This window comes from Macrosteles quadrilineatus, unplaced genomic scaffold (assembly GCF_028750875.1).
Source record: "Macrosteles quadrilineatus isolate MER2022 unplaced genomic scaffold, UCM_ALF_1.0 Scaffold_3__2_contigs__length_128488019, whole genome shotgun sequence".
NCBI lineage: Eukaryota > Metazoa > Arthropoda > Insecta > Hemiptera > Cicadellidae > Macrosteles > Macrosteles quadrilineatus.
In genome coordinates, this window is record NW_026542596.1 from 85,817,390 (window position 1) to 85,833,058 (window position 15,669).

Sequence of the window (15,669 nt, forward strand, 5' to 3'; positions counted from 1 at the left end):
AATTGTACGTTATTAAGTTCTATAAAGACTTCTACGCCTAAAAACAGGTGTTTTCCAATATAAGAGATGATTTACTTCTCACCCATTTATCATAAAACGCAGGAGAAGGTACGTTCTCAGAATTGTTCATTCGCTGAACAATAGTTAGAGGAGAAATAAATTTGAGGTATTTTAAACAAAAACTTAAACCGTTTATCAACTATAATCAATGTTGGTTCAATATGAGTCATATTGATTGTTAAATACATTTATTTGCAAGTTTCATAACCAAGAGAGCTTTATAGCTACTCATCCGAGGTTTTATAGTGTAGTAATGTGTAGTTTCCAGCTGAACCATTCAAAGTTTATGTGGAATTACTCGGTACTGTTGTTTTATGCCCGAGTAATAAACTTATGCAATAACGCCAGCTGTGAACAACTGATCAACAATGCAAATTCCACACTTACGTCATATGATAAGTGAACACGTCTTAGACGTGATTTCAAGAACATAAAACTTACTATGCATATTTGTTCTCATAAGATGTACAAGTCTTTCCTCCCGAAATGAATTATTAATTTTTTATATGACAATTATGTTTTATGTTATTATTGATCTAATAGATGCAAACTATGGATTTATTACTGACTTATTTTCATCAGTACTATTTAGTACATTTTCAATTACGACGTTCACTGGTTTTAATTCATTATTTGATTATTTATAACTTCAGTAATTAAAACTTGTTATGAGCTCATAGTAGTGTATAGATATTAAACTGGAAAAACAGATGCCAACAAGTTAGCCAAGAGACTTCTTTAGAAATGTACACAATACTTATAAATACAGAGGAAAATAGAGCTTTCGAATAATATACGAATATACGACGCATCCAAATAATTGAATCGAGGCTGCAATTTTACACGAGAAGGAAAACTGGGAAAGAATACAAAGGCTGTATTCCTCCCTAGAAATGTAAATCCAAAGGTATTAGTCTGGATTTGCCTTATTGAAAATAGTCTACAAAGCTTGAGCTTACTTTCATCGCTAATGTTCCTAATGCGTCATTATGGATAAAGCTTGGATCTACTTAAGTCCACTAAGAGGATTAAAGCGTGTTCTAGAGTTATGGCTAGTGTGTTGTTCCTAGTATTAGCGAGTGTTATTAAATGTGAAAAGTTATAAATGTGGAAGCGTGTATTGTCTTTCCTTATTGTTGTTCCTAGTATTAGCGAGTGTTATCAAATGTGAAAAGTTATAAATGTGGAAGCGTGTATTGTCTTTCCTTATCCAATGGTTTGAAATTTCAGCAATGTACTACGTTGAGAAGAAGCAGTGTGACGTTTAAGACTCATTAAAACTTTTTCCGTCAAAACTTTCGACAGTTTCTTGACACAAATACGAAACAACTCTGATTTAAGTTTAACAAGAGATGGTCCTTAACAGTTGTTTCACTTGGACAACTGACAATTGATTTGAGAAATTGTTACCGTATTTAATCTATAATAGAAATAGAAAATTAATTTTAGAAATTCATTAGAACATAGTAAGTATGTATTAATTTAATGTTCTTTTAACATTAAAGTAATTCATGACTGGAAATCTTACTGAATGCAAACTGTTGGATTACCACGTTTTTTTAATGCTCAAAGAGTAAGGAATTGCAAATTTGTTTCACTTTTTGTTTAAACTGTAATTTGTTCAGAGTAATTTTTATACTTCACGATTTTAGCTCACATAACTTCTTTCCTCATATCCGGCATAGCTGTATAACTGTTAATATCTCTACGGCAAGTAAAACTATATAAAAGAAAGACCATTGTAAGTAAGCCTCGGTGAGGTTGAATGAAAACACAAACAACTTCCACCAAAAAGGATTGTCGATGCCTCAACACCAATAAATATCAAACCACATATTTCTTGAACAATAAATCCTTTACGGTAGAAAGATTTCCGTTCAAACTGGCTGGAAAGATATCTTATAGGTAAAGAATTGTAACACATATCACATCAATAGAGGGAAAAACATTTCTTCGTTGTTTATTTTTTAGCTACAGGGTTGTGGCAATAACACGTGGATTAAAATCCATTGGTGATTGAAGGGATTTGAACCCAGGACCTCTGTAAAGGACTAAATGCGGGCAGAGCTCTGCCCTCTACCAGCTGCTCTAGACTCGCTCAAGGTAGGAGTAAAGTAGTCTCTACCATTGTTTTGAGGTCAAATCAATTCCCTTAAATTATTTTGAACATTGGGTCGAACTGTATTTTAAGAGTGTTCAAAAAACTATTTTCATCACTCCTTAACTAAAGTAACTATTTTCGATAACAGCTGACATCAATGAAAGTAGTCGTTTCCCAAGCTCTAATTTAGGGAGAGGGAAAATCGATCAGCTGATTTTCCCTCACTCTAAATTTATTTTCCCTTGCTCTCAATTAGTTATCCATTTACTCACTACGTGCGCTAGTGTTTTGTTACGATATAATTTAATGATTTGAATCAGCTGTATGTATAGTTAAAAGTCCTTTTTTTATTTTACTGTTTAATCCAAATTTATTAAAAAATATAAGTTTCCTTTAGAGTATTTTTATTTAATTTTTTTTTTTTTTTAATTAATCGAAAATATACGTACGTATCCTTTTAGAAGATTTTATTTGATTTTGATGCTAATCAAATTAATTGAGAAATAAATTTGTTGTAATATTACTGAGGTCTGCTATTCTTTGTTGTGTAATTTTGCGTCGTGATGAAAAGTATCGTTCATAACTCGTACCGAAAGTTATTATCCGGCAATATTCCCGTCCCTGAAAATAGCTTTCACACACTCGGCTTCGCCTCACACAAAAACTTGAGCGCGCGCCGGAAAATGCCACTTTCGGTCCTAGTAATGAAATATACTATTTTACAGTTCCGAATTCTTAAATTATAAACTTAGGACCTATTACTCGTGGTTAGTTCTTATATTTAAAACAATTTTATCATTAATGTATTATTTTAACATTGATTATTTACTATTTCAGTGTTATTCAGTTTAAAAATGCATATAAATATTTTGTAAGTAAAATATGTTTGTATTTTAAAAGTGAGTGGCAGTACTGCATTAAACATTTGTGCGTAGTTGAAACTCATTAAGTAGGGCAATGCTCCCACATGGATAAAACACGGGATTTTTCTTACGGGTGAAATATACCTCATCTCCGAACGAAGGACGGTTACTTTGCTAGTAGTTATATTACTCTTCCACAAATAATAGTTTTTAAAATGTTTCTCGAGTTGTCACAGGTATACAATATACAATATGTTAAATACACATTTAGGGCTATTATTACTATAAATACAACTAGGGAGGTTTCATAGTACGTGACGGGACTATAAATAAATTAAGTAATAATGCTAGATTACAATCGTGTACAGTTTTATCACAACTCAAACATAATGCAACATCCGCTCATCCCACAGTGGGACGTATGATGTAGAGATGTAGAGTTGTGTTATTAAGATGTATTGTTGTCGAACAACTTTACCCCAGCACCATTTCCTGCAGATATCCCTAGTGACTGTGATCAACTTATTAACTATGCTTCAAGAAACTAAACATTAACACGAATCCCACTCTATCAAGGTTGGGAATGAGTTTTCTTGTGGAAGTTATGTCTTGATTATATTGTTTGCGCTTCTTGACGCAATTGATCTTAATAAAAACATTCAAGCTCAAAAAAGGGCATTTTTTAAAATACTAACAGCTTTCAACCGCTAATTTGAACCAAGCAGCAACAAAAAGCGGTGATACACATTGGGAACTGTCGAAGTAGGATTCTTTATGTTATGCTTATAATTTTAGTTTATAAATAATTTGTGATATTGTGCGAATATTTGGTCATTTACTTTTTCTATTGTTTGGGTGCAGTTGTAGAACATTATTATGGCTATGTTATATGTGTTATAATATAGCATAACCTAAATTAAAAGGACAAAATTTTCTAAAAACCGTGTTGTCTCCCATTGCAAATACAAAGCACAAGTATTTAAAATTAAAAAAAAAAAATAAAAAAAATTTTAAATTTAAATGTATTTAAACTATTTAAATGTATAATCAATCTGTAACTTGTGGAAGAATAGACTATGTATATCTACGGGACAAAACTTAAGAGGAATTACAATTTTAGAAAGCCTAGAATATAGAATACAGATCGGTTAATTCTAAATAAATGCAATAAGAATTGTATACTTATACACCAACCCCATACGAAGGATGGGCACTCTGCTAGTATACATATAATATGGCAAAACATGTCTTTGTTGTTTATTTTATGGCTAAGTAAAAAATAGTTGTATTTTAAAAGTGAGTGGCTTTCAGGTCTAGAGAGGTTTGACGTGATAAATTAATTTTGTTAAACTTACTCAACTAATGTCATACTTAATTCTTAAAAGGTAGAAATTAAAGTTTCATATTCAAATTGGTGTTGAATAATACATTTATTAAAGTCTTTATTATACATGCCAAGACTGTGAGGAACTTTTAACAAATTCAATCTAAAACTTCCAAACTAAAAGTATGTAAAAGAGCAACATTCTGTTAACCCTCACAAGTCAGATAATACTCAATCGCCAACACAGGATTAAGCCTCCTAAACACCAAACATTCAACAAGTTTGCTGCTGTTTTCAGAGAGACTATTAATCTAAGCTAACCAGTCAATGACAGATACACGTTGGACCTATTAATCTCAAACTTGTTAGTCTCCAGTTTCTGATAAAAGTTGTATTTTTTATATATGCAAAAGTACTTAAATAGGTAGTTGATGAAGTTCAGTATAACCTGAAATTTGAATACTGGTTTCAACAACCGTCATATTTTTCCTTTGTGTTTTATTGCTGAAATGTAGGGGGTATAGCTGTTCTAGCATTTGGAAAGTAGATTTCGCCTTGTGGACTAATCTGAAATCCGTCAACTTCCTTTATGATTAATTGTTGCTATGGAACTAAAGTGTAAAGCCGAGTGTCCTCATTTAACAGGAAACAGGACCGAATATATAGAAAATAATACCCCCGCCGCAGCAAACCTGCAGACTTAGCGAATTTCCATTTGCCTGATTGGATTTAAACTAAAATGTCTCCTTAAAAATATCACATTTATTCCCTATTTAAACAGAATTAGTTTAATGAGTACTTAGGTTTGCTGCAATAGGGAGGGTAAAAAGGTTTTTTTATGTAGAATATTAAAAGTTACTGTGGTTTAGTAAGAAATTAATGTATTTTCCAACTTTTATCAAAATATGTTCATAAACAAGCAAACTACAACAGTTGACTTATTCTCCATAAGAATAACATGGGAATTTTAAAATTACAATTTTTTTGAATTTTCTCCGTAACAATTAGGCGCATAATAATGCTTCAATATACTAAATTATTTGTTTTTTTAAGCTCTACAAAATGGTTTAAAAAGAAATTGCGAAATTTTGTGTTTTTAGGGTCAAAAATGGGAAAAACCTATTTTTACCCCATAAAACCCCCCATAAACCCCCGTTCCCATAGTCCGATCATGCTGGTTTGCGAACTCATTCAAGTTTATCCCGCCTTACACCTTCAAACCAAATTTTATCAAAATCGGACAAAAATTACTCAAGTTATCGTGCGGATGGACACATATATATATATATATATATATATATATATATATATATATATATATATATATATATATATAGATATATAAAAATTTGAACGAATGGTGTTTTTGGCCTCTGGGGACATCAAAATGAAAAAGTAAATCGGTCCCGGGTTTAGGTCTTACCATGAGACCTACGGTAATAGCTACTTCCCTATAGGGAAATTCGCTAAAAAGGGATTGTGTCAAAGGAAATGAGAGCTTATCCGGCAATGGTAAACTCCCTTCAGTAACATAGATTGTTTATTTTAAATTTGCATTAAAACATTACTGTTTACAGTTATGACACTAGCTATAACCCTTTGCATTAAAAGTTTACTGTTTGTGCCATATAAGTATGGACAAGCTCCAAATAACGGGAAAATTAATTAGGCATAATGTTTCGCCCCATAGAGCTATAATGGCAAAACTGGCCTCATTAAATGCAGACATCAAATTTTTTAAACAGTCTCATTTTATAGTTTAATGTAAAGTTTGTTTTTATTAGTGGGTAGAAAATTTGAAGAAATATGTGGTACATTTGAAATTACATTATTGTTTCTTTACAACTATTTTTATTAAAGTGCATTCATCATATTTCTTAGTTTCTAGAATAAATATAAAATTACAACTATTATTCCACAGTAGTTTCAGCAAACATATAATAGAGCAATATAAAGGATGATTTTCACTAGTTAATTGTGGCTGAAATTAAACACATGACAAGCTTCGGTCTTCTAGGGTAAACAAACAACATGTTTCTTCAGAATCAAAACATGATATGTTTGTTTATGCACAAACAACTTAGAATTATAACGTTATGGTTTTTTATAGCTTAGAACAGAAGAGCATATACTCGATACAAACATAGCTTTTGATAGCAAATAAAAAGTAAACAAATTTACTTTATGATGGTGTTAGTGTTAATGTCTGCGGATTACCAATAAATATTTAACTGCGTAAATACCTGATTTATCTGTCAATTTTTAGGATTAGCAGATTTTGACATGATTTAAAAATTTACTTGCTACATAAAATAAATGACATATTTCACAGTAAAATTATTGGCCAGCAAGCACAAACCAAACTTCAGTCAATGGGTTTCATTGTATTTTACTAATTAAAATGACCCTTTAGCTATGAAAGTCAATCAACTATCGATAATGGTCACAAACATTTATGATAACTTTAATCTGTGAATATTAATGGAAATGGTTGTCTGTTCGAACATGAACCAAATAAGTGCCAAGAACTCTACTGAAAGTGAAACACGTTAAGTTTTACTCTGCTAATTGCTTCTTAGAGAGACATTTTAAGACGCTATTAATTTAGAAACTATGTTTTATTTTTATGAAGAAAAAATATGATTCGTCATTTATGTTGATGGTAGCAATTTTAAGAAAGCTAATAATGTTGTATTGCTAATATTTAATACTTGAAATATATTTACGGCGAGTTAAAAAGAAATTGAATATAAAGTTTGATCATTTTTTACACTTTTTTACTTCTAAAAAACGGTATCATCAAACCATACTTTCTCCCATACTTTCTTTTCTTTCTTATACTTTTATACTTTCTTTTTTGGGCATACTTTCTCCCATTGGGTGAAGTGAATAAAAACTAGTACATACTACGTAGTTCGTACTACGTAGTTCTAGCACTTGCTCAAATCTATGTGAATAAGAATTAGCTAGAAAAAGGTAGTAAGTACTAGGGGTTCCCTAAATGATGTAGCATGTACAACCGATGTATGTTCGGACTGTTTTTGTATAAACCCGATTTAGCCATTATGTTATGGTGTTTATTCGAGAAAATCGCCATTAAAAATTTAAATTTCCTAATAACGAAAAGAAACTCTGGCAGTACCCTTATACCAAATTTCATAAAAGTCAGACCACAAGTGTCGTCTCTGTATACATACACGCACACAGACATCACTTCGAAAACCATTTTTTTGTGTAGGGATATTTCCACTCAAAATTCAAACTCGAAAATGTTGTCAAAAACAATACTTTCTCCATATACTATGGGTAGAGAGTAGAAATTTAAATTGTACAGTATTTACAGTACAAATCATCAAATTGAAAATTATTTAATTTTTTTATCACTTGTTAGTATAGAGCAATACAACTATAACCTCGATGTGGATAAAACCCTATAATAATTCTGTCAGCTTAGTTCTAAAGTATGAAGTAACCATCTTCTGATGTAAGCTGGCAAGTCTGATAATTCACATTCTATGGCTTGGACCGTCGTCAAGATGACATCATCCATATGATTACTCCATGATTAACATGAGTACTCTACTCTATAAATCTGGTTATTAATTATTGGATTATCAAAACTTCAGCAAATAAATAAATGCATATTGCGGTAAATTCTTGTATTAATATACCAGTCCACTCAATATTTCCAAGCAAGCTTACATTAAAAAATATATTTGATTACCTTAATGAAAGTACACTACCAAAGGGATTGTAGTCTTCTGCTGAACATTTTTAACTGATTTGAATAACTTATTTTCTTAAACGTTAACTTTGGAAACCTAAACAATTCACATAAATAAGAAAATGTTTCTAAATTATTGATTCCAAAGCAGTTTTTCATCATAATAATCTTTGTAACCACACTTTCAATTTTATCTAATAAATACGAGTGGTATTTCGTATAATCAAAAAATTACACTCTAATAAATTCTTAAAATGAAATAGGAACGTATTAGAGCTTCCTAGTACCAGCAACCCTACGATATTACTGATAATACTATACACTACGATATGACTGATAATAATATACACTACGATATGACTGATAATACTATAAACTACTATATGACTGATAATGACGGATAATAATTATAATACTATTTTAGTAAAACCACAATACATATTACAACACTTATCTAACAATCTCAACTAAACTCTGTTGTAAAACAATAGTGTTATTTAATGACAAAACCTGAGTTAACGATTTTAAATATTTATGTTAGATAGTTAAACATGACAAATATCCATTGTTTAAAACATGTCTCAGCAAGTTTGATGGCCAAGATGTTTATAGACTTTCATTATTACTCATCCCAGGATTTACAGTTGTCAGTATTGCACCATTTCCAGCTCAACCAGTCATGTTCATGTGAATTAACCTGGTACTGTCGTTTTATGTCAGAGCTATAAACTTATGTAATAACGCAGGCTAAAACTGTGAATTATTTATTAATAAAGCAGATTTTACCCTTAAGTCTTATGGTTGTGGATGTGGTTTAAAAACATACAAATTATATTACCATCTCGACTACATAAACATTGTGCGTACACTTTATTATCAAGTGAATTAAATTAAATTTTGTTTAACATGAAACTATTACTTGTATTGTAAGGTGTCAGTTTAATATTAGCAATCGGGTTTACTTCTATCTTGGGAAAATTCAATTAATTTCAAATTGTGATTTTTACCATTCTTAACCGTTGTCAATATCAAGGTCATTAAGAACCACTTCATAATGACCTTAATATTGACAACATCTTGTTTAATAATTATAACCTGACTACTTAAATTTATTACAATCATGAAAAATAGTTTTCGTTTATTACCTCTCATTGCCACACTGACAGTGATGTAACGAAACATTGTACCGAACACTAATTGCACCACTCAACAATTAAATTGGTCTAAACATCTGATAAGTTGAAGTACGAATCATTACAATTTTACTTCTTCTCTCTCAATCCTTGAACCTCATTGTTCCGTTACTTATGTTAGTAAAACTATGATGTTATGAAAGTAAACAATGCTGTTGTGAGAAACTTTTCAATTCTAAGAACTGGACTGAAACGGCTACTTTAAAAAACGGTAAGTAAAATTCTCAAACATCCACCTTTTATCACTCGTATATTATAACTTCTGGTCCAAATGCTTACTGAATAAAACCAAGCAAGACTTCAAGTATTTCAGTGTTTATTTAAATGTATAATCAATCTGTAATTTGTGGAAGAATATACTATGTATATCTACGGGACAAAACTTAAGAGGAATTACAATTTTAGAAAGCCCAGCATATAGAATACAGATCGGTTAATTCTTATACATTTAAAAGGCTTTTTTACTTTTTTTTATTTACAACTTCATAACAGTTGTAAATAAAGTTAATATTTTTTTAATCAGAGCTCAATTTAGCAAAGATTCAACACGAACACAAGACATATTATTTATAATATACAGTGTCATATTTTAACCGTAAGATTGTTACACTTCGTTTAACTTACGTTTCACACATTTAAACTAACGTAAAGAGTTTGATTGCTTCTGCTGAATCTCTGTGCGTGGTCAGATTCTTATTCCACCTTTTCAAGTGTTAGTTTAGTACGTAAAATGCTTTTCAAATTATTCGTGTAAACCTTTTATATATTTGTAGTAAACAAAATATGTATGTTTCTATAAAATAGGTTCGTCAACTCATAAATAAATTATTAATTTTGTTCTCAAATTATTTTTGCAATCTTTCGTAGACCATTCTCAATCTTGCCGTTACGATAAATGATTGACGATAAAATATCAATTCGTACAAACGCGAATACGATTTTCTAAGATTTTTATGTAAATTTCGTATAATTCACGATTCTTTCACAAACCGGGTTAGTTTTTATAACCACTTAAGGTAATGCGGTATATAAGTGAATTTAAAAAAATCTTACTTTATCCAATGGCCTAAAAGTTATATAACTGAATAATTGATCCAATGTAATTTAAAGAGGAACGAACAATTTATGACGTTTAACAATCATTAAAACTTGTTCTACCCAAACTTTCGACAGTTTCCTGACACAGTTTCTTTCAGATTTCCCAAAATTTGGCTCTTGACACTTATTTTACTTGAACAGATAATAAGTTCAAAATATATATTCCTTCTTATAACAATAATAAAATAATAAAATACTTTTTGAATAGTTTCGTGGCGCTCGCTTTTTTACATTTTTTTGTACCTTGGACAGTACAGTAACTAATTGTAGTAAATTTATATTATTGTAGTAAATGTATTCCACACTATAATGTGGTTAAACCTATTTTTTGTTCAACAGTTTTACATACAATTTTAAAACAAAATAAAATTTTACTGTGTGTGATGATTTTTTATGATTTCTAATATGATCACAAACTATAATTACACATACAATTGCCAACTTTATATTTGTGGGATCTAATGGAATATTGATTCAATGTTGGGGTTCATTCATAGATGATTAAGTAACTGAATGTCTATTTTCTATGTTTTTGAATGTATATTGTTTGAAGTAGAGTCTCTAATAATTTTCCAATGTTGGTATTAAATTTCCTCCTTCACTGCTAAATAATTTACCATATTCCTTACTAAATCAGTTGCCACATTACTTTGTAAATCAACCACCTATAATTAGTGTAATTTTGGACTTTCCTAATCAATATTATGGTATGTCTAATGTTTTTTTTTTTTTTTTTGGGGGGGAGGGAATTGTAATTCAGGAAGAAGGTAAGAGTGTATCACAACTCCAACATAAAACCATAACAGCTCATCCCAGAGTGGAACGTATGATGTACAGATGTAGAGTTGTGTTGTTAAGTTGTATTGTTGTCGACAACTTTACCCCAGCAGCATTTCCTGCAGATATCCCTAGAGAATGTAATGTAACTCATTAACTCTGCAGCATGAAACAACACATTAACACAAACCAACAAGTTTGATCTGCACTAGTGATACTGCTCTATCAAGGTAGGGAATTGGTTTTCTTGTAGATTTATTTTTTTAATTAATTATTATCACTTAAAGTCAACAAATTAGTTAAATCATGCTTCATACTAATATTATAAATGTAAAGGTTTGTGTGTTTGTTTGAAGTTCAATCACGTATTATCTTGTCGGTTTGGGCTGAAATTTGGCATTATGATAGTTCATATTCCCGATTAACATATCCTTATCCTTATCTCAAAAATCCTTTCTGGCTCCGCCCCCTGGAATTTCTCTTGTTTGCCTTATGAGTATAAGAATTTTGACAGCTGTTTCAACTAGACATGTATGCTCTAGTTAATATTCAATAGCATTAAAAAGTTATAAGGTTTACCAAAAGCGTGCAACACTATTATTTTTTACTTTCTCCCCTTATACATAGTATATGGAGAAAGTAATGTTTTCGTCGAATGTTTCCGTCAAATGTTTCGAGTTTGAGTTTTGAGTGGATATATCCGTTTTAAGTCCCCCTGAACCCGAAAAGCTGTTTTCGAAGTAATGTCTGCCCATGAGTGTGTGTCTGTCTGGGTGTATGTGTGGATGTGTACAGAGCTACAGACCACATCTGTAGTCCGATTTTGATGAAATATGGTATGTAGGTACTAATCCATGGTATCTCCAGGTATTTTTTCTATTTTTTTAAATTTTGATTTTTAATGGGGAATTCCTATAAAAACCCATAAAAAACGGAAAAATTAACGAGTTTGGGAACAAATAGCTTGTTGTAGCCCTTTAAATTCTTAACAAAATGGTAGAACTCCCATTCTTGTAAAAATTACGGTTCAAAAGTTATTGTAACTTATGCCATTTTCCCTGAAAAAAAGCCCCATAAAATAAGATAAAATTTACATTTTATACATTTTACATGAAAGCTTATTTTTGTAAAGCTTACTTAACAAAATCATAATTAAGTCTCAGGATCTGGGAATAATGGTTTTAGAACTCAATTATTTTGTTTTATTATTTACGATTTAAAAAAATATTACAAAAGATAAGCCTCTTTGCTCGGAACGAAATATTAGAAATATTTGATCCTTTATGACTAAATATACATCGTGAATAAAGAGAATACATGGTATGTAGAGTATCAATTTATTCTTATAAGATATTTGTTCTGTTCAAGAAAGAATTCAGAATGGATAGCGACCATTTTATTTCATATAAAACTTGACCTTTACCAAACATACTTGCTGCCTTCTAACGTGAGGTTTAAACAGTTAGGAGTAAAATCATTTAAATTTTACGATTACTTTTTTCATCTATCTCTTTATCTGTAGGTCGGACACATAGTATAAGCCAGGCTATAACTTTGCTTGCAACTGTTTGTTTAACCAGGTTTTTAAGTTTATAAATAGCTATATATTTAGCGTCACGTGCATTTCTATAGAAGAGGGTTTTACATGTGTATTCTGAACAATTACATTTTGCGCAGTTCATTCCCAACGGTGACCAAAAGTTTTAAACTGCATTAAATACTAGTTCCTTAAAAGTACTCGTAACTCTGTCGTGTAGCAAGTGAAATGGCATTTTCAGCCACCAGATCTCAGTATGTTTAACCATAGATTAAACATAGTATGTTTGATCTATGGTTTAACAATCACTGAGCTGCAACGGTTACAGGTTGATGTGAACAACGTTCTACTTTATGAAATTCTAGTTTCATAAAGTAATCGTTGCACATCCATCATGTAACAACTTATTCCAACCACCAGATCAAGTTTCACAATCACTGAGCTGCAACGGTTACAGGACGATTCGAACAACGTTGAATACTAGTTTCGAAAAATAATCGCTGCAAATCCATCATGTAACAGGTGTAACAACTTGTTACAACCAACTGACTACAAAATACTACACAATCAATCATAGAGTTTCAGCAGTAAGGAAGTTTTGGAGTAAATTGAGAGCGCAATCCATCAATAAGTCGTACGATTAATTTGGTATAATGAACTTCATCAACCTTTTAACATTAACATAAACTAAAACTAATAACAACACAACAAAATTTACTCAACTATTGGAGCGCTAAGCATGTTTTCATCAACAAGATAAAAGATTGGTTGAGACCTGATTTGATACAGATTTTCATTTTGGTATAGTTTTGGAAATGGTTTAATGTGATAACTAACTACAACTTTTCAACATTTTAGTCGTCATGATAAAGTATGATTACGATTGTGATGGGTGATAGTGGAAAAATTTAACTCAAACTTACACGTAGATTAACGTGTGAAAAAAACATGTTCGTGGAGAACCCATGAAATATAAAAGGGTCCTAAACTGTGCATAATACCATAAACAAAAAGAATTAAATATAGACTGTCAGCCGTGCTGCGGTTACTGTGGTTACCATTGGTTCTGGTGCACACCGCTGGGAGCACCTTGTATAAGTAGCGCGTACGCCGTAACTGCATGGCACTCCCAGCGATGTGCGCCAGAACCTATAGTAACCACAGCACGCCTGATGGTCTATATTTAATTCTTTGGAACTTATATTGTACAAGTAAACTTTTACAAGCGAAGATTTGGACAATTGATTATATGTCTCTTCGATGTATTAAAACATTAAAATAATGCTGTAAACGCTTAATGGCCTTAGCAAACTATACATTATATAGCGGAAGTGATTTCCAAATATAATGTTCTGAAGAAAATCAAAAGGCCCCCTACAATAATAGTTTAAAAGGTACCATGTAAAACATGTATGCCAGAAGGTATATATAATAACTACGTAGTAAGTGTTATAATAATTAAGTAACAAAATCAAATGTTATTAATTTTTTTAAATATAGTAAATTAACCAAAAAACGTTAAAAAAACTATATTAAAATAGAAGTAACCGAAATATCAGCATTTCCTGTAAAGTTTACATCCATTGCTTTGTATTAATAACTAATCTCCTTCGGAGTTTCGACCTGCCTAAACACCAAACATTCAACAAGTTTGCTGCTGTTTTCATTGAGACATTAATCAAAGCAAACCAGTCAATGACAGATACGCGTTGATCCAATTAATCTCTAAGCTGTGTAGGTTCCAGTTTCTTAGAAAATTCAAAACAAGAACATTCAAACTGCTAAAAGTATTTGACAGAGTTTTTTTTATAAAATTCAGTATTAACTAATTATTACAATCAATGTATATGGTGTCAACACTTATCATAAGATTTTCTTTGTGTTTTATTACTAACACAAGCCTAAATTGGTGTCCTCTAATAGTCAAAATATGCCATGTTATATTTCAATTCAACTTAATTAATGATTTTATGAACGTAATAAAATAAATAAAAATAATTTCGGTACTTTATTAGGATAATAATATTTTCAAAGAAATAGAATGTATACAAATTAAGTACTTTAATCAAGTATTAGTAGACCACAACTGATATATTGTGCAGCATTGGATGCACTCGGAGTTTTTTGTTAAAGGACCATAAAAAACCAAATAAATTTGTTGTTTTTAACGAATTTCCCATATAGGTAATAAGCTATTACCGTAGGTCTCATGGTAAGACCTGGGTCCGGGCCCGATTTACTTTTTTGTTTTGAGACCCCCAGAGGCCAAAAACACTATCCGTTCAAATTTATATATTATATATAAATACGTGAAAAATTATAAAAACCAGAGTACCCTGAAATTCATTTTTTTAATCTTTACTTAAATTGAATTTGGAAATTTTGTTTACATTAAATTTTTTTTTAACTTAGAAAACAGAGCAAATAATGTACCAATGTTTTGTGTCATAATAATTATGTTAAAAAGCATAGCTTTCAATTTTTTTTTATTATTCATAGCTATGGCATATTCTTTCTTTCAAGTTCATGGATGGGGACCCTTTCTACCTGATATCCGTTGGCAAAACTCTTACACTCGAAAAAGTGCATGGACGAACACAGTTTGGCAGTGCACTGCGTTCTCCAGTTCCACACTTCATTTCATATTCTGGCAGCAGACCTAACAGGATGTTGATGTTGGTCGGAGACTTGTTTTTTTTTTTTTTTTTTTTTGGGAACAGCTCTTTTTAGCCAAGACGTATCGATGGACAGGATACCTTTTTGGGTATATATGTAGGCTACACCATGAACTTTTTCACTGTTTTAACAAGAGTATAATACCACAGGGGGCCTGGAATACATGTTATTCCTTTCTAGGATTATGGTTTATTAAAATCGCCCTTCATATAAATCGTTGAGGTATTGATGGTTGTCGTCATTTAATTTAACCCCATAGTACCTGGGGACCGAGCGTGTAGTTTATTGTACCCCTATATCGAGCAATCTTCAGTGT